The sequence below is a fragment of the Oryctolagus cuniculus genome, chromosome 6 (assembly GCF_051225735.1).
Source record: "Oryctolagus cuniculus isolate XC-2025 breed Fujian yellow rabbit chromosome 6, ASM5122573v1, whole genome shotgun sequence".
NCBI lineage: Eukaryota > Metazoa > Chordata > Mammalia > Lagomorpha > Leporidae > Oryctolagus > Oryctolagus cuniculus.
In genome coordinates this window covers 134,495,437-134,516,609 of record NC_142872.1, presented here as the reverse complement: position 1 = coordinate 134,516,609, position 21,173 = coordinate 134,495,437, and positions in this window count along the sequence as shown.

Below are 21,173 nucleotides of genomic sequence, written 5' to 3'. Positions count from 1 at the left end.
TGATTTAGCCTTGATAAAATCTTTCTAGAAGAATCATTTTTTTAATTAAAATGGAAAGTTATGAGGTTAAAATTATTTATGAAAATCCCACTTCTTGATTTTCTTCTAAAAGCGAGGATGAAAGAAGCATGCATGCAAAAAAAAGTAGTGGTAGGGTAGGCACTGGCTAGTGGGTAAGATGCCAGCTGAGACGCACACATCCCACATGAGAATGCCTGAATATGGGCCAGCGCCGCGGCTCAATAGGCTAATCCTCCGCCTTGTGGCGCCAGCACCCCGAGGCTGGATTCTGTCCCGGTTGCCCCTCTTCCAGGCCAGCTCTCTGCTATGGCCCAGGAGTGCAGTGGAGGATGGCCCAAGTGCTTGGGCCCTGCACCCACATGGGAGACCAGGAGGAAGCACCTGGCTCCTGGCTTTGGATCAGTGCAGCACGCCTGCCGCAAAGCGCCGGCCATAGTGGCCACTTGGGTGAACCAATGGAAAAGGTTCCGCGCGGCGGCCATTGGAGGGTTAACCAATGGCAAAAGGAAGACCTTTCTCTCTCTCTCTCTCTCTCTCTCACTGTCCACTCTGCCTGTCAAAAATTAAAAAATTTAAAAAAAAAAAAGAATGCCTGAATTTGAGTCCTGGCTCTACTTCTGATTCCAACTTTCCATTCATTTGCACTCCAGGAGGCAGAGGGTGATGACTTAAGAACTTGGGTCCCTGCAACCCATGTGAAAGACCTAGCTTGGGTTCTTGGCTCCTGGCTTTGCCCTTGCCCAACCCTGGTTATTGCAGGGATTTGAAGAATGAACCAGTGTGGGGAGCCATTGCATGGCGCCCTAAAGATGGCACCGGCTCCTTTCCCCCGGAAGGACTGGGGAGAAACAAACATCTCCTAATAAGGAGATGGCTGAGCTCCCTTCCGGCTTCCGCATTGCTGTACCAATCAATGCTTGCCACTTGGCTGCTTTTGATTGGTGCGCTGATGGCTATAAGAGGGAGGGGAGAGGAAAGGAGGCAGTAGTAGAAGTTTGAAAGAGGTTCCTGAATAAACTGCTGGAAGAAGAGTTCGGGTCGTGTCTTCCTTGCTGGTCGAGGGACGCGACAACTGGTGGCCCGTACGGGGAACATCTCGAACGCGAACTCAGAACTTCCTGCAGTCAGGGCAGCGCTGGTAAGTCCCCCAGGAAAATAAGGTGGGGATCCGCGATAAGAGTGGGCAGTCCTGCGATAATAGCGGGAGGGTAGTTCTGCGATTAAAGCAGAGGAAGTTCTGCGACAAAAGCAGAAGGAGCTCTGACCCGTGGCCAGGGAAAGAGTGCAATTTTTGACGATGGGTAATTCACAGTCCCATCAAATTTTTCTGGCGCTGAATGCGCTGCTTCGGGAAAACGGTTTGAAACTTAAGCCTAGTACGTTGCATAGGTTTTTACGTAACTGCGATACCATTGCACCCTGGTATGGGGTTTCGGGAAGCCTTACTATCCCTTCATGGGACAAACTAGGCAGGGATTTGGATTTTGCATTCGAATAGGGTAATCTTGAAGGGGGAGTGAGACCAATATGGAAGTTAGTGCGAGCATGCCTCGAGGATGAGCAGTGTAGTGAAGCTATTCTGAGCGGTCAAGCTGCCTTGGAGGAGCTTCAGGAAGAGCGCTCCGAGAGAGCTGCCAGTGAAAAAGGGAAAACTTTGAAGGAGAGTCGGAAAAGAACTAGGAAAAAACTGTACCCCGATCTTTCCGAGTTGCGCAGCCCCTCCTTAGTAAGTAGTTCTAGTGCAGAAAGTAGCTCAGAAAGCAGCAGTGAGTCTGAAGAGTGTGGCGATAACAAAGAGTCTGATATAAAGCAAGTACGGGAATTAAATCAGCAAATGAGGAAGTTGCAATTAAAAGGAAAAAAGGAACTTAAGCATGGTACTTTCCAGGGGAACTTAGGGGAGGAGCCTGAAGCCTCTCCTCCTCAGTATGAGCCTCTATCAGCGCAAGAAAGAGGGCGGACTTTCTGTCTGGGAGTCTGGAAACAGGTTGGTGCGGAGTTGTTAAGTGCCTATCCTGTCTTCCAAGATCCACAAGGGCAGAGGTACGAGGAACCCCTCGACATAAAGATAATCAAATCACTAGCAGAGTCAGTAAGAGCCTATGGCATCAGCGGCTCTTTCACGCTGGCTCAAGTAGAAAATCTTCAAAGATACTGCATGACTCCAAATGACTGGAGCGGGTTGGCTCGTGCTGCATTGTCACCAGGACAATACTTAGACTTCAGAGCTTTCCTGATTGACTTTGCCAATGAACAAGCGGCAGAAAATGCAGCGGCAGGGAATCCGCATTGGGACAGAGATATGCTGCTAGGCATAGGGAGATTCGCTAACCAGCAGACAGGTTACCCACATGCAGTGTATGAACAAGTTAACAAGATAGCCATCAAGGCTTGGAAGTCTATACCCAACAGAGGAGAGGTAAGTGGGAATTTGACAAAGATTACACAGGGACCCACCGAGCCATTTTCAGACTTTGCAGCGCGCATGGTGGAAGCTGTGGGTAGGATTTTTGGAGATCCAGATCGCGCCATGCCGCTGATAGAACAGTTGGTTTTTGAGCAGTGCACTAAGGAATGCAGAGCCACTATAACACCATGGAAGAGCAAAGGGCTTCAGGTATGGATAAAACAATGCAGGGAAATAGGAGGGCCGCTATCCAACACTGGCCTCACTGCAGCAGTCCTTCAAATCACGAAGGGCAATAGGGGATCAGGGAACGCTGGAGCATGTTTCAGCTGTGGAAAAATGGGACATATGAAGTGGCAATGTCCGCAAAGGGGAAGAGGCAAAGAACAAAGACAGGAAGGACCAGGAATTTGTCCAAAATGCAGGAAGGGAAAGCACTGGGCCAACGAATGCCGCTCGGTAAAGGACATTGACGGCAACGTCCTTGCTTCTGGCAATGGTGGGGCGCGTCCAAAAAATGGGCAGCGGGGCCCTCGTCCCCAGGGCCCGCAAATATATGGGGCACTCGAGAGTCAGCATCAGGGCCCCCATCAGGACCAGCAGCAGGGGAGGCAAAGTCAGTGGCCCAGCTTCAGACATCCCAGAGACCACGGAGAGCCACTGCAGGCTCCGCAGGCCTGGACCTCTGTGCCACCGCCAGACTCATACTGACACCAAAAATGGGAGTGCAAGCCATTGAGTCAGACTTTCAGGGACCCCTAGAGGAAGGGACAGTGGGATTGTTGTTGGGACGTTCATCCTCTACCTTGAAAGGTCTCATAATTCATCCAGGAGTCATAGATTCGGATTATACTGGCATGGTGAAAATCATGGTTGAGTCCCCTAGAGGTGTAACAGCTATTAATCCAGGCGATAGGATTGCACAACTTGTAATCCTTCCTAGCAAGCATTTGCAGTTCAGTGCATCAAAGAAAGAACGAGGAAGTGAAGGCTTTGGATCCACAGGCGTAGATTGTACCTTCTTGTCTTTAGAACTAGACCAGAGACCAACCTTAAAGATAAAAATAAATGGAAAGGATATTCTTGGCCTACTAGACACAGGTGCAGACCGTAGTATCATTGCCTCCAAGGATTGGCCTCCAAAGTGGCCTAAGCAGGCATCCTCACAATCCCTTTGGGGACTGGGATATTCAGAAACTCCTGAGATGAGCGCAGTAATGCTGCGCTGGGAGGATGCAGAGGGACATTCAGGCACGGTGCAACCTTATGTTTTGTATTTACCTATCTCCTTATGGGGCCGAGACCTTTTGAAAGACATGAACTATAAATTAAGTAATGAATACTCCCATGTTTCTCAAAAATTGATGAAGGATATGGGACACCATCCGAATTATGGAATAGGAAAATTCTTACAAGGAAGAAATGAGCCCACTGAAGTAGTGCAGAGGCCTCCTCGCCAAGGGCTGGGTTTTTCATAGGGGCCGCTGAGGAAGGTATTCCCATTACTTGGAAGCACGAGGACCCAGTGTGGGTTCCTCAGTGGCCTCTGTCCTCAGACAAATTGGTCGCAGCGCAGCAATTGATTCAAGAACAATTGAATTTAGGACACATTAGACCCTCTGTATCGCCTTGGAATACTCCTATTTTTGTAATAAAAAAGAAATCAGGGAAGTGGCGGTTGCTACATGACTTGAGAGCTATTAATATGCAGATGCAGGTCATGGGGCCTGTGCAACGTGGGCTGCCTCTTCTATCTACACTTCCACAGGGATGGCCCATAATAATAATAGATATTAAAGACTGTTTCTTCTCCATACCCCTACATACAAAGGATTGTGAAAGGTTTGCCTTTACCTTGCCGGCGTGCAATCATGAGCAGCCTGACCAGAGGTATGAATGGGTTGTGCTTCCGCAGGGCATGGCTAACAGCCCCACAATGTGTCAGCTATTCGTGGGTCAAGCGATTGGGCCTTTACGTAAGAGATTTTCTTCCTTAAAATGCATCCATTACATGGATGACATCCTCTTAGCAGCAAAAGATGAATTCGTATTAGATGATGGCTTTGCATATTTGATTCAGTTGTTAGAAAGTAAGAAGTTATTTATTGCCCCTGAAAAGGTTCAAAAAGGAAGCATTGCAACTTATCTGGGATCCCGCATAACTAGTACTCAAATTGTTCCTCAAAAGGTGGAATTGCGCAAAGATAGTTTAAAGACTTTAAATGATTTTCAGAGATTATTAGGAGATATAAATTGGGTTAGGGGTTATTTGAATCTTCCCAATTATGAACTTAAGCCACTTTATGTCATTTTGCGTGGTGATTCGGCGTTGGACTCACCGCGGTGCTTAACTCCGGAGGCCAGGGAGGCCCTAGAGAAGGTAGAAAAGAAATTACAGGAGGCATTCTTATGCAGAATGAATGAAAATCTGCCATTGTCATTATGCATTCTCCCAACGCTTAGCCAACCTACAGGGCTAGTATGGCAGGAAGGTCTGCTTTTGTGGATACATCCAAGGAGCTCTCCAGCCAAGTCTATTGAGTATTATCCGGCAGCGGTGGCAAAGCTAGCACTGGAGGGTTTGCAACAATGTTTACAATATTTTGGAAAATTGCCATGTGAAGTGATTGTTCCTTATGATGCCAAACAAGTCAACGTCCTATGTGCTCTTTTAGATGATTGGGCAGTGTTTCGCTGTGGGTTCCCAGGCTTTATAGACAATCATTTACCAAAAAGTCCATTGTTACAATTCTTTAAAGAACATCCGGTAGTATTTCCAAAAATTACAGCCACTGAGCCATTACTAGGTGCTCCAAATATATTTACGGATGGGTCAAAAACAGGCTGTGGGGTTTATATGGTAGAGGGTAATGACCCGGTATTTCATCAGTTTCAGCCAGGCTCACCTCAAGTTGTGGAGTTAAAAATAGTTATTGAGGTCCTTAAGCAGTGCTCTTTTGCCTTTAATTTGTTGTCAGATTCCTTATATGTGGTGAACGCATTAAAGATATTGGAAACCGCAGGGCCGATTAAACCTTCTAGCCCAATTGCATCCCTATTACATATAGCCCAGCAGTTGCTTTGGTCACGGAAAAATCCCTTTTTTGCTCAGCATATTAGAGCCCACACAGGCATGCCTGGTCCTTTATGTGAAGGCAATGCGCGAATAGACCTGTGTACTAGACAGGAATTCATCTTTTTTACTACTTCTGCAGAGGCTGCTAAAGCTTTCCATCAATCTTTTCATGTCAACGTGCGCGCTTTGCAGCAGAAATTTCATCTTTCCCGCGCAGATGCCAGACAGATTGTACTTGATTGCGCTGACTGTGCTGTTACTCATGTGCAACCTAGTGTTGGCGTAAACCCTAGAGGGTTACTGCCTGGGAGAGTATGGCAGATGGATGTGACCCATGTATCGGAATTTGGGAAATTGAAATATGTTCATGTTTCAGTGGACACGTGCTCAGGCATTATGTATGCCTCTCCCCTCAGTGGTGAATCTACACATCAGGTGATTGCTCATTGTCTGGATGCATGGGCCGCCTGGGGGAAACCCCAGGTGCTAAAAACTGATAATGGCCCGGCCTATACATCTCAAACCTTTACCACCTATTGCCAAAAAATGGAGGTTCAACTTGTCCATGGATTGCCATACAATCCTCAGGGCCAGGGCATAATTGAGCGAGCACACCGCACACTGAAAGAATATCTTTTAAAACAAAAAGGGGGAGTTGGCTATAGCCGCACCCCGAGAGAGAGAATTGTCTTAGTCATATTTACAATTAATTTTTTAAATTTGGATGTGCATGGGCACTCAGCTGCGGACAGGCATCAGCAACAAGGAAACCCAAGTAGAGGGTTGGTAAAATGGAAAGATCTCTTGACGGGCCAGTGGCGTGGCCCTGATCCCGTGCTGGCATGGGCACGAGGTGCTGTTTGTGTTTTTCCACAGGATCAACATGACCTGGTGTGGGTTCCGGAGCGAGCAGTCAGGCGGGTCTGCCACGAGGAGAATCCTGCTGTTGCTTTTGATACTTCTGCCTCAAATGCAGCGGACACTGGCGGAGCAGAGATGGGGGATTCTATCAGTATTCCCAAAGCCGATGCCGAATTGGTCCGCGGAATTTGACTACACCTTGGAGCAACTGCGCCTTGCCGTGGTCACCATCAACTCCACGCGTGTGGATGTCTCCTTCGCATCTGGATTGTCATCCTGGATCCGCACAGCTGTCTCCAGCCTGAAGGAGTGGGCAGGACTTGGAGCTTTGATGGGGTTGCTGTTACTTGTTGTGTTATTTTGCCTGTGGTGTTTGTGCAGGATGAGGACAGCTCATCGGTGGGAATTGGCCATGATAGCTCAAGCCTTTTATGCCCTTGAGGCTGGACAATCGCCGCAAGCATGGCTGGCCTTCCTTGAATGCTAGGCATGGGTGCAGGGTGCGAGGCAAAGCACTGCACAGAGAACGAGCCATTACGTTCTCTGGAAGGCAAGTCTGTCTGCATGTGGGTTGGCATCCCAGATCCCACCCCCGCGAAAAGGATGCTGTTCCAGGTGGATGCCTGGCAGTGGGGGACAGACCCCTACCTTCTCCTGTAATCCTTAGATGCCTGGTTCTAAAACAAAAAGGGGGAACTGTGGGGAGCCATTGCACGGCGCCCTAAAGATGGCGCCAGCTCCTTTCCCCCGGAAGGACTGGCGAGAAACAAACATCTCCTAATAAGGAGATGGCTGAGCTCCCTTCCGGCTTCCGCATTGCTGTACCAATCAATGCTTGCCACATGGCTGCTTTTGATTGGTGCGCTGATGGCTATAAGAGGGAGGGGAGAGGAAAGGAGGCAGTAGTAGAAGTTTGAAAGAGGTTCCTGAATAAACTGCTGGAAGAAGAGTTCGGGTCGTGTCTTCCTTGCTGGTCGAGGGACGCGACAAACCAGAGGATGAGTGTGCTTGCCTGTTCTCTCTTTCTCTCTCTCTCTCTTTCTCTTCCCTCTCTTCTCTGCCTCTCAAATAATATAAACAAACAAACAATGCTGGTGAAAAGACATGTACTGGAAGGTGTTTTTAATATATGGCACATAAGAGGGCCAAGTAGTTTTCTTGCAGCAGCAACATAAAGGTAAAAATGGAGCCACTTAACAGTAAAAAACAGGGCAATTACAGTGAAGAACATGAGTTCTGAAATTTCCCCAGATAGAACTTTTTATTTATCCTTTTCTCCATTGTGCACTCCCCTATTTCCTCCTCCAACTCAGCAGCTTCTATTGCATCTTTTAAGAATGAAACCCCCTGCTTTGTATCTTTTTTGTGATATTCATTTGTTATTTTTTTCCATGTTCTAGCAACAGCAACAACATTTTTGCATTGTGAGAATTCCCCTTATCCCATTCTCAGTGCTCTCATTGAGGGAAGACTGTCTCCACCTCATGCATATATAGGCCAATGGTTTATATAGCCTATCACACTGTATATAGCCTCTCAGCAACATGTTCAGGGATGGCCATATATCCCCGCCAAGGTGAATGAGACCTGAGGAGATCTGAGTTCTGTCTACCATGGCAGCAGCCATCAGAGACCATGTCTCATGTCTCAGCCTTTGATGATTCTTGTGTGGAGTCTGACTGCTCCTGCCATGTTTTAACTCCCAAACTAGCCTGCCAGGTTAGAAGTTCTACTCTGCCATCCACTGTGTACCTCTTTACCTCTTTCCTTACAAAAATAATTGTGACAAGATTTAAATCATTTATGTATATAGAATATTTGGCACAGTTTCAGGATTGTCAGAAGTGTTTTAAGAAATATTCTTTCAGTCACTCAGATTTTAAGCTTTATGGTTTTGTCTCTTCCTAGTCATTGTATTTGCCATTCACTGAAAATTTTCCTTTGTGTACCATAACCTCCTTTTTTTTCCAAATTCAGTTATGTGCCACTGACTAGGTTCCAATTTTTTTACCTGCTTAGACTCCTGTTTACCTCAGGCATACATTAATGGACACCTGTTGAATTCTCTGTCCTGTGACTCTTTCTCTAGGAACTGGCCAACTCTTCCATTCCTTCACAAAGAATTCTATAGAAGTTCCTCTTAGTAGACCTTGAGTCAAATCTACTACTTCTAGCCTCTGTTTAATGGTCAGGCAATGGGCAACAAAGTTCATTGTCTGGAATATTTAGACTTGCAGGCCAATGGAAAGTCAGTATACTCTCTCCAGAAACTGAAGCTATAACATGTAAATTATTGGAGAGCCAGATGTTCTACCATGACAAAAAGCTGATTAAATCTGTATCATCTGTACTCAGAGGTCTTAGAAAATTTGATCATTGTGATAGGAACTGTTAGCCCATGTCCCTCTGCTGACAACTCTGACTTCTATACTTCCATCTACTAACTCACTTTTATTACATCACTATTATTAACTAGAGGTACTTATTATGCATGTACCTGTCCATGGGGATGAAGCATTAACTTCAGCCTATTAAAAAAATTTCACTCCATTTCTGGAGCTTGGATTTGTCACTATTTAATTTAATCAGCTTCCTTCAGGTTCTAGAGATCTGCTGGAGGACATTCTGAAACAGAACATGATTCTGGCAAGACCATTTTGAAATGTGCCTTGCTATCTCCATTTTACAGATGTGGAAATGGAGCGTCAGGGAAACTACTGACCCCTCTCACAATTAAAATCAGAACCAGCATGTGAATTAGTATGTCCTGTCCAACATGTATGATTACAGAGCCAGTTTTTTTCCTCTTTTTTCCATTTTCTGTTCAAAATGTATTTGTTAGTAAAGATGAAAAATTAGTATGTCCTGGCACTTTTTATCAGTCAGAAGCTTTACTGAAATAAGAGAACAGATCCTCTCAGAAGCCAAGGAAAGCTGAAGAACTGGATATCATGAAGGGCAGAAACCAGGATAGAGCTCAGAGGCTAGAATCAAAAGTTCATTGAGAAGCTACAACAGGTCTTGGAGCAAGAGTTCATTAATTTTCAGTCTAGATTTACACCTTTTCACCAACTCCAGTGTTCAACCATAATTGTTATTCTCTGTCTGTTTCTCATCCTGATACCCTCTAATTTCTTCTTCTTTTTTTTAACCTAGCAGTGCAGATTCTTAGGAGAAATCTAATGAGCTCAACAAATAATGAAATCTTCTTGGAATAGAAGTTTTGAACAACATCACATCTTCAGCTGCTGGACAAACTATGGGTGACCTAAACTCAATGCAGTTGCCTATCTAGTCTGGTCAACTGGAGAGAGGAATCAAATTGTTATGGTCAAACGGGACACAGTATGGCTGCCTGAAACTACCTTCTCAGCAAGACAGTTTCCCTTAGAAAATATGTAGTCGCTACTGCAGCATGAGCCACTAGAGTTTCTATCTGAGAAAACTGGATTATTAATCTGCATTCATCATTACACACCATAGAAGGAAAATATGTCATTTTTAATGGTCTACCTTGACCTAAAATGCTTAACAATGGTACATTAATTTGGACATTTTACACCCCTGGGAGATTGGTCGGCCTTATTTGTCTATTCAAACAGTGGAATAACAAACCCTTTGTCACATAGTTTGGACTTAGTCAGACAAGTCTGTTTTTAATCTAGATCAACTAAATTCCAGCTGTTGTGATACTGGCCACTTTGAAAAAAAAAGTTCCCTTTCAACACTTCAGTCAGACCTCTTCTTGCAACTCTCAATTTGACAAATAGATATTGTTTCTGAGGGAGTGCAGGATGAACATGGCTACATTAAACGGATGACCTAACAAGTACATTACAGATGAATCAAAGTTGTATAAGAAAATAAATGTGAATAGAATGATCAGAGTTAATGCTGCAAAAATAGCCTAAGTTCATTTGCACTGAGAAGTACCACTTGGATTGAATTATTTATAATGCTGCATACCCTCATGTAGTAAATGGGATTCATTGTTTGGGTAGTTGGTTGGTTGGTTTTAAGCCTTAGAATCTTTAAAATCCTGATGCTCTTAAATGCAGGCCAAGTGGTAAGATGTGACCACAACATGCCTTGTTGTATCTGTATTAGTCTCATTCTTCTGCTATTCAATCTTCCATCTCAATGCTGACATGATGAAGAATAGGAATTCTCATGGTGTGAGGACAGATAGGGTTATATTAACTTGGTTTTATGTAGTAGTCTAAATAAGCGAAAGTTCCCCTTTTCATCTACTTCTATGTCCACAAACTGAAGGAAAATTTGACTATTGCATTAAAAGGTATTCTGGGTGGGGTAGGGATGAACCATCAAAATAAATTTCAAATACCAGATAGTCATTATTAGTTGCTTCAAACCAAATTCATGACTGTGATGCTTATAAATCTTTCTAGGGATCATAGCCAACACATGCACTGATACTTGACATGTAGTTACCATGGCTCCTACCTGATGACTTAGCTATAAACAAATAAATCTATTAAGGTAACCTTATTTAAACACCTATGTTGCCATCTGATTATTTACAGAACAGTTATACATGTAATCCATTTCTGAAGGTGGTGGCTCTATAGAAGAATACATTTGCAGGATGTCTTTGAGGAGGACTTTCATTTGAAAGTTTGGATTTATTCAAACCAAATACATGAAATATGCACCTAAAATTTTGGTTATTTCTATTATTTGAATGCCTCATAATTTGGTGGTTTTCCTTCTCTCATCTTCTCTTCATCACCAAGGTAAATAAAAACATTTTGGTGTGGGGTGGTTTGAAACATAAGTGAATGAAATGAAAGTTTTTACTTATTCCTTATGCCTGGTATTTGAATGGCATATTATTGGCATCATCCAAGATATTGTATACCTTAACAGACATTTTACATCATTGCTTTTGTGCTGCATGCATATTGGCATTTTTTAAAAGATTTATTTATTTATTTGAAAGTCAGAGTTACACAGAGAGAGGCAGAGAGAGAGAGAGGTATTCCATCCACTGGTTCACTCCCCAAATGGCCGCAACTGCTGGAGCTGTGCTAATCTGAAACCAAGAGCCAGGAGCTTCTTCTGGGTCTCACGCATAGGTGCAAGGGCCCAAGGACTTGGGCCATCCTCCACTGCTATCCCAGGCCATAGCAGAGAGCTGGATTGGAAGTGGAGCAGCCAGGTCTCAAATCAGTGCCCATATGGGATGCTGGCGCTTCAGGCCAGGGCGTTAACCCACTGCGCCACAGCACTGGCCCGCATACTGGCATTCTTTAGAACAACTTCTCTGTCTCTTTACACATCTCCCCATCACAGGCTGAGTCAGATGCTCCAAAATAGCACTGTGATCTATTCAATAAACAAGCAAGGAGGCTTTGCTGTGCTTCAGATTCCATAACTGTCCTTTCTCTTTACATCTCAACTCCAGTTTATACCACTTTCTCTGGGACCACATTAGGCAACCACATTCTCAAGCACTGATATTGATGCTAAGCACATGGGCCATATGCATCTCCATTCACCATTCTTTGACTTGATAGTTCTGCTTCTCCTAATAGTCCAGCTATTACTTTCTTCTCATACGTTTAGTGTCTGAGCTCCTAGGCTATTAATGTATTCAGAAATCTTTGGGACTGAAACATTCTTTGCATGATTTTAGTTATTCACTTTTTTCTTAGCCCAGGATATCTTGCTATTGTGGAACAAGGCACACAGCTTCTGCTTCCTGATACTCATTTTTTTTTCTGATGCCCCTTCTCATATCCAGGATTTCAGAATACTACTCCTTCCTTATTACAATGCATCTTTGCAATTCAAATTGCCCTATTAGCAACCCCACCCCACCTCCAGCCTGTTGGTCTAGCTACTAACCAGTGACCTCCATATTTCACTTGCCAAGTCGGAGCTATTTATCTCACCTAAGAATGGATTTTTTTCCTACCACATAGCATGCCTGTTATAGTAGGGGAGGCCAGTTTCAATTCCATAGTTAGTGGCATCTAACATATGGAAGAAAATGGGGGAGATAAAGGTATTGAACCACTGGCTAGAGAAATAGTATGTATAGTCGATCATTTAAAAATGCTGTTTAGGCCGGCGCCATGGCTCACTAGGCTAATCCTCCGCTTAGCGGCGCTGGCACACTGGGTTCCAGTCCTGGTTGGGGCGCTGGATTCTGTCCCGGTTGCCCCTCTTCCAGGCCAGCTCTCTGCTGTGGCCGGGGAGTGCAGTGGAGGATGCCAAGTGCTTGGGCCCTGCACCCCATGGGAGACCAGGATAAGTACCTGGCTCCTGCCATCGGATCAGCGTGGTGCGCCGGCAGCAGCGCGCCGGCCATGGCGGCCATTGGAGGGTGAACCAACGGCAAAGGAAGACCTTTCTCTCTGTCTCTTTCTCTCTCACTGTCCACTCTGCCTGTAAAAAAAAAAAACGCTGTTTAAGTTGAATCCAAATCATCATCAGTTTCTACTTGGCCTCCTTGTAAGCCAGAGAAAGAATAAATAGGCAGACTATGATTGCTGAAGATCTATATTTGTCTTCTAAGTCATAGAACTCCCTTGAAATGAGAAGCAATATTGTAGAGAGAGAATAACAGAGAACCATCCATCTAAGTCTGTGAGCTAGACATTGATTAGCAGTGGCTATTAGCCTCTAAGCAGGTCTCTGAAAATATCCCAGCTGTTTTTCTTAAGTAATGTAGGAAATAATAACATTCACTAGCAGATACTCGTAAACCATTAAGCTTTTATGACATGATTTTGCTGAGTTAAGAAAGTAAGAGAATAAAGAAGAATTTGCCCTGGTTTACCTGGTAGAGGTAAATAACTTTTTTTTAAAGATTTACTTATTTATTTGAAGGGCAGAACCATTAGCAGAGGGCTGGATTGGAAGTGGAGCAGCTGGAACTAGAATCAGTGCCCATATGGGATGCTGGCACTGCAGGTGGCTGCTTTACCTGTTATGCCACAGTGCCTGCTCAAGCTAAATAACTTTGAAATCTTCTTTATGTATCAGGTAGGTTCTAAACTCCACCTGTATAAAGGCAGAGCCATGAATAAACAAGCTAATTTTATACATATACGTTTTGCCTATTCACTATAAAAAGAACCAACTTTACACTGATACCAGGCTCATGGTGTCTATTTATTAAAAAGGGTGACTGGGCAATTAAAGGTACCACTTGAGATGCCCACATCCCATATGGTAGTTTCTGTGTTCAAGTCATAGTTCCACTTCTGATCCAGCTTCATATGAGTATATACCCTGCGAGGCAGCAGATGATGGCTCAAGTATTTGAGTAGTTGCCACCCACGTGGGAGACCTGGATTGAGGTTTAGGACTCTTGGGCTTCTACCTGGCTCAGCTCTGGCTGTTGTACTAGGGAGTGAACCAGTAGATTGAATATCTGTTTGCCCATATGTCTCATCTGTCTCTGATTTTGTGTTTATGTGTAAGTATGTGTCTGTGTGTGTTTCAAATAAATAAATATTTAAAAAAACAAGTCCTAAAGACTGGTAATATGTGGGTGCAGATGCATAGAGCTCACCCACATTTTACCTGTGGTAAACAGAGTGAGGCAGAGTGCAGTAGAGTAGAGGGGAACACAAAAGAGGGGCACCAAACCAGCTCTACTGGCATTGGGAAGACTTCCAAAGCAAGGGGAAACTCAATCTACTCTTCTGGAGATGCAGCAAGATTCCCCAGAGCTCCCACTGCATGAGCACTGGGGTCAAAACAGGAAAGTCGGGCCAGCACTGTGGTACCAGCATCCCATATGAGTATTGGTTAGTGTCTGGCTGCTCCTCTTCCAATCCAGATTTCTGCTTATGGCCTGGGACGGAAGGGAAAGATGGTCCAAGTGCTTGGGCCCCTGTACCCACGCGGGCTTCAGATTGACCCATCTCTGGCCACTGCAGCCATTTAGAGAGTGAACCAGCAGTTGGAAGCTCTGTCTCTCCGACTCTCCTGCTCTCTGTCTGTAACTCTACCTCTCAAATAAATAAATAAATCTTAAAGGGGAGGGGGGACAGTGCTATGATGCAGAGGGTTAACTCCCTGGCCTGAAGCACTGGCATCCCATATAGGCACTAGTTCTAGGCCCAGCTGCTCCTCTTCCAATCCAGCTCTCTTCTACAGCCTAGGAAAGCAGTAGAAGATGGCCCAAGTCCTTGGGCCCCTGCACCCACATGCAAAACCCAGAAGAAGCTCCTGACTCCTGGCTTCGGATCAGTGCAGCTCTGGCCATTGCAGCCATTTGGGGAGTGAACCATTGGATGGAATACCTCTCTCTCTCTCTGCCTCTCCTCTTGCTGTGTAATTCTGACTTTCAAATAAATAAATAAATCTTAAAAAACATGAAAAACTCATGAGTGGGATCCCTGGGGAATTCCAACCCCTAACATGGCACACAGGCCATCCCTAATCTCTTCACTGCCCATGTTCTTCTCTAAGAACATTCATTAGCAGGTAGTTTTGCTAAACTTTTTGTGAAGAAAGGGATTTACCAAACATAGTACAGAGGAAACCTTCCCTTAAAACTGTGATAATAGTTTTTTTTTCCCGTAAAATTATTTTTTAAAAGATTTAATTATTTTATTTGAAAGGCAGAGTTACAGAGTGGCAGAGAAAGAGAGAGAGAAAGAGAGAGATCGGTCTTCCATCCACCGGTTCACTCCGCAGATGGCCATAATGGCTGGAGCTTCACTGATCTGAAGCCAGGAGCCAGGTGCTTCTTCTGGGTTTCGCATGTGGGTGCAGGGGCCCAAGGACTTGGGCCATCTTCTACTGATTTACCAGGCCATAGCAAAAAGCTGGATCAGTGGAGCAGCCAGGACTTGAACTGGCGTTCATGGGATGCCACAGAGCCAGCCCCTCTTTCCATAAAATTGTAATCTCTGTGGTAGCCGCTACATTTCTTATTCTCCATCACTCTAAATAATGTCTTTCTATGTGAGTCTCTCCCATTTCTCTTCTCTCAGGGCCTCTGTGTCCATCTCTGTTTATTCTTTCCTTTGGGCATTTCTGCCTTGCTTTTGTCCTGTGTCTACCACTATCTCTGTCTGACATTTGTATTTATATGCGTATATATCTTTCTTTGTTTCTCTTAGTCCCTCCCTTTCCCTCTATCTCTACCACTACCACCTCAACTATTTCACTGATTCTTTAATGCAGACTATCTAAAGCTGGTTCCCAAACTCTTTGTTCTGCCTATGGGTCTATCCATCTTTCTTAATATGGGAAGTCCCCTTGAGCTTCTTTAATTTTTCATCACTGTCTTTCACCTAACTCAGAAAATGAGGACTATTATCTCCGGAATCCACATTTTTCCTAGAAAACTGGAGATGGAAAATTTTAAATTCTTTTCCACTGGTCTCCTCAATTACTCTCTTCTTTCCATTCTTACAAGGCACGCAGAACCCCTTGTGGTTACACAAACTCCTGCCACCTCAGCAGGCCCTTTCCATGTTATTGTCCTACTGCATCCTCCTCCACCCTAGTCAACCCCAGTCTTCCTCTAAGGGCCAGAGGTTATCTCACCCAGAGAGGATACCAATACTTTCAACATGGAGCCAGGCATCCCTCCCTTCAGTGCTTCTGCAACCCCCTTTGCTTACCCTCATAGTACTCACCACACTGATTAGCAATCACTGATACACTTCAATGTCCTCCTGTAAGACATGGCTCTTGGAGACACGAATACATGCATACTTTCAATATATACACACTTTCAGCCTGGCTCACAACCTGGGCTCCATAAATGTTTGTTGAATGAAAACTGAAATGCTATGCAATAAGCAGTGATCCATGCCAACTTCTCTTTTCTTTGAAAGGTTCCAACCTTAAACTACAAACAAAAAGACCAATGTGCAATTAACTATAAGTCACTCCATCTTTCTCAGATGACCTCAGCAAAAAGACAAGAGTTGCAAGGGAGAGAGGAAAAAGACCAGGTTCAGTGGCAAAAATCACAAAACAGTTCTTGCACAATCATAAACTAAAAACATCTTGGCCACATAGAGTCATTTTTAAATGGGAATGCTATAATTAAAAATGACCATTTGTATAAGAGAGGCAGTAACATTGGCCAATAGTTCTTCTGCCACTGATGTTAAAATCTTGGAATAGGTAATTCCAAGAGAAAGGCTTAAAGTAAATGAAAATGTATCCAAATCAGAATAAAACAAAAGGACTACAGAGGAGATTGGTGGGTGAATTTTTTTCAGGGCCCTAAATTTAACCACATGGGATTCCTTTCAAGTATTATCCTAATCAGTCTTTGGGAATGAATAATTTTGTTTTTAGTACTTAGCCATATTCTGTTACAGAGATGGATCCCAACCTCATTTATTTAGTGATTCCCCTTGACCAAAGTTTTCCATGTTCTTTCCATACATTCAAGAAAGTCAGTGATGGCAGCTTTTTCATACACAACAAATTAGTGCTACAAATAAAAAAGAAACTGTTAAAATCAGTTCTCTTCTCTAAGTGAACTGAGTTGCCTGCATTAAATACTCTCAGTGGGGATATCATAGTCAACTGTTTCACAATGAAATATAACTAAAGGGCGAAAGGGGGCAGCTTTATGATGTGAGAATGATATGCCTAAGTCACTTTATAAACAATCATTCTGTAAGGCATAACTATTTAACTATAGGATTAAATAATACCCCACCCCTATGCATTGCCTTTACAGAGGTTCTGTAAGTATCAGGGACTTGAGTGAGGTTGAGGGTGTGAGTGACATCTTGGGGAGATTGTACACCAAGATGAATAACACTTGGCTTCTAGCCTGGAGGAGCACATGGTTAAATACAAGAAAGAGATTTAAGAACTTGCAATTCAGCAAGGATGAGGACAATGGCTCTTCTGAGTTCGTTGAATGAATGAAATCTTAACTTTCAAGTTTATTAAGACAGGATTGCCAATGACATGAAAACTGAGCCAGAATATTGGGAGTGAGTAGGGCACAGTACAGAAAGTAACTAAAGAATGGCAGAAAGATTTAAGGGGAAGAACTGTCAGGTTTTGATGATTGGTGGGTAAGGGGGCAGGAGGAAGAAACAGCACCTACAGTCTTCGTTTGGAAAACAGGTAGGTACTGCTGTGCTACAGATAATGTTCCCCAGAAGCAGATGGTGAAACAGAAACTGGCATGACAGGTTCTTATTAGAGATTTAATCCTACAAAAGCAGGGTTGAGGAAGCAGGCTTCAGCAGAAAGAGAAAATAAAAGGCAATGCAGGAGCTCTAGAGAGTACATGGCACAGCAGAGTTGGCCCAAGGGAGGTTGGAATGACCAGGACCTTATGCTCTCACTATGCTCAAGTCTTTGAATACAGAACAGACCAGGAAATGCATGATCACAGGCAAGATAGCTCTCTGAAGCCAAGGCAGAACTTGCACAAGTGACACCTGAGGCTGCCTTCCGACAAGTTTCCCAGCAACTAACAGCACATCCTCCTTGAGGGTGATCTTGGCAGCACAGGTTGGAGCAGGAAGCGATTTGGGTGTGAATATGAGTGTTCCTGGATGTATTAAGAGCGAGGGACTGAAGGATTTCTATCCAGAGCTAGCTTGGAGCCAACTAGTTGCATGAGAAATTTCAGAGTTCTAAAGAACGATTTGGCTCAAAGCCATAGATATTGGAATTATCAACAGTCAAGTGCAAATGGAAGCGGTGGGAATTGGGTAGCTCATCTGTAAGGCACGTATAGAATACAAAGAGAGAAGGGCTAAGCCTGGAAGCCTGGAGAGCACCAGCATTTAAGAAACAACCAGAAGAGGATGTTGACAATATTTAAGTGAGGATGAGAAGCAGAGATGATCATTTCTTAAAAATGAAAGGAAGGAAGTTTCTTAAGAAGGAGAATTTGGATAGGAGTTATCACTTGCTTTTGAAAATCTTGAAATCAAGATAAGGACTTAAAGGATGCAGAATATATACCTGCCTGTGTGTGAATGAATGTTGGGGTAGGGAGAGGTATCTGTGAAGTCTGGACTGTCACCTGTGTCAGCATCTCTACCTGTCATCTTGTTATTTTCCTTTAGTTTTGGAAGGAGTCTTTTTAACTTCTATCAGATGTACATTCACATTATTTTTATTTTCCCCTGCATTTATTTCTTGGCTTCCATTCTCCACCAACTGAAATGACTATTCTTTTCAAGATTATTAGTAATAATAACTATCTATGTGTCAAGGAGTTTTTATAATCTTTGTTTTCAAGTTATTGGCTCTGAAACAGACTTCTGGCCTTATTATTGAGGATCTAAGAGATTACTTGACTTGCCAGAGGTTAAAAATGCACAACATGTCAGACCCATGATGCATGTTGACTTCCCTATAGTAAAAACCTGCTTTATCCTATTCGAGATTATTAATAAATTCAGAGTTCTTTATCTTCTTCATAATCCTTATCTTCAGATGTATTTGACATTTTGATTTTCCTGTTTGTGAAAGACATCTATTTTTGCTGGTCTTAAATAAGTTCCTCCTAATTGAGAAACAGTATTCCAGGTTTCCCTTTAGAGGACCACCTATCACTTTTATTTCTTTTTTTTTTTTTTATTTGAGAGGTAGAGTTATAGACAGTGAGAGGCAGAGACAGAGTGAAAGGTCTTCCTTTCATTGGTTCACTCCCCAAATGGCCGCAACAGTCGGTGTTGCACCGAAATGAAGCCAGGAGCCAGGTGCTTCTTCCTGGTCTCCCATGCAGGTGCAGGGGCCCAAGCACTTGGGCCATCCTCCACTGCTCTCCTGGACCAAAGCTGAAAGCAGGACTGGAAGAGGAGCAACCGGGACTAGAACCTGGTGCCCATATGCGATGCTGGCACCACAGGCGGAGGATTAACCAAGTGAGTCACAGTGCCGGCCCCCACTTTTATTTCTAATACATCTAGAAGAGCTGGTCTCACTCACCCATCTAGAGCTAAACCATATGATTTAAATTACAGCAAATGTAATAAATCTAAAACATTGTGAATATACGCCAATATTCCTGCTTATGTTAGGTACTTTATATCTATCTTCGAGCCCCATACCAGTTTGAAAAAAAATGAACTTGCTGATAAATAACAACTAACTTATATGATGTGCTGAAATCACTCTCCCCTTTTTACTGTACCACATGATCTAGTGTTTGGCTGCTGTCCTCCCAATTCAGGCCTTGATCTCACGATTTACATGGCCAGAAGCCACCAGAAATGAGTCACAGGTTGGCCAGCCTACTCTCTGCAATGATTTTTGGGTCTTCTCATTTTCTTCTTCTTCTTCTTTTTTTTTTTTTTTTTTGTCATTTACTGTGCGGTCCTAGTGTCCACCAGACTCTTGGTCCTTTTAATTTTAGTTGATGGTGACTAAATTCCACTCTCCCAAAATGATCAATCTTCAGATTCTCAAAGGACATTCAGTGTTATTCTGGCTTACTTGCTTGCTTTATTTATTTATTTATTCTTTCTGAGAAAGTCTACTCATTCCTGGACACTTTAGAGCACTTCATGATTTAAGATCCAACATTCAGGAACTGAAACCTAACACAAAGCCATTTGGCCAATATCCAGGTTGGCTATGCTGGTACCTCAGAAGACGAGGATCAGATGGTCAATTATCTGAATTCACAACTCTCTCTCCCACTTATGAGTATAAACCTCAGGGACCAGAGTCAGGGCTGCCTAACTTTTGTATCCTTCAGTTTCTAACACCATGCGTCATACATGATGGTTACTCAGTAAATCTCCACTGAACTAATCTAGCTGAGCTCCACACAGATCAGGATTAGAATTTAGAATTTTGATTTGTAATTGTGTCAGCCATTCTCTCTAAACTAGAATGACTCAACATCTCCCCTCCTATGAGTTAGAGATGTTGATTGGAATTGTTTATAAAAGACTGCAACATTTTAATACCCTCAAGTGAATACAGTAAAATTCATTTTATGATTACTACATGTGGAGAAAATCCCTGAAAAAAAACTTTCCTTTTGTAAATGAATTACGAGCCTAATTTCAAAATTATATTTTTTATAAACACAATTTCTGAAAAAAAATCTAGATTTTGAAGAAAATTGGCTTTCATTCAGATTGAATGTAAGAAATCCTAGAACAGTGCAGAACTGTATACCACTGGACAAGACACAATTTTCCAAAAAGAAAGTGGGATTTCTCTTGTTTTTCTCATTTTTTTAAAGATTTACTTATTTATTATTTGAAAGGCAGAGTTACATATAAGCAGAAGAAAGGGCAGCGGTCTTCCATCAGCTGGCTCACTCCCTAAATGGCCACAACAGCCAAAACTGGGCCCATCCGAAGCCAGAGACAGGAGCTTCTTCTGGGTCTCCCATGCAGGTGCAGGGGCCCAAGGATGTAAGCCATTTTCTGCTTCTTTCATAGGCCATTTTCTAATGCTTTCCCAGGCCATAGCAGAGAGTTGGATTGGGAGTGGAGCAGCCAGAACTTGAACCAGTGCCCATATGGGATGCCAGCACTGGAGGTGGCAGCTTTAGCTGTTATGCCACAGTGCTGGTCCTGCTTTTCCCACTTTTTTAAAGGTGGCAGTATCATCTTCATTTTGTTACCTACATTACAAAAAAGGGGGAGAAATATCACAACAATTCTAGCTGAATCCATCATTGTGAGATGGATATGGTGAATATATCACAGAAGAATGTATCTTAGTTTCCTTCAGACAATTAAATCAACTTACAGAAATCACAAATTTTTATCTGGAACCATCTCAGGTAGAACAATGTCTAGGAAATCATGACTTTTTTTTCTCTTTTTTTTGACAGGCAGAGTGGACAGTGAGAGAGAGAGACAG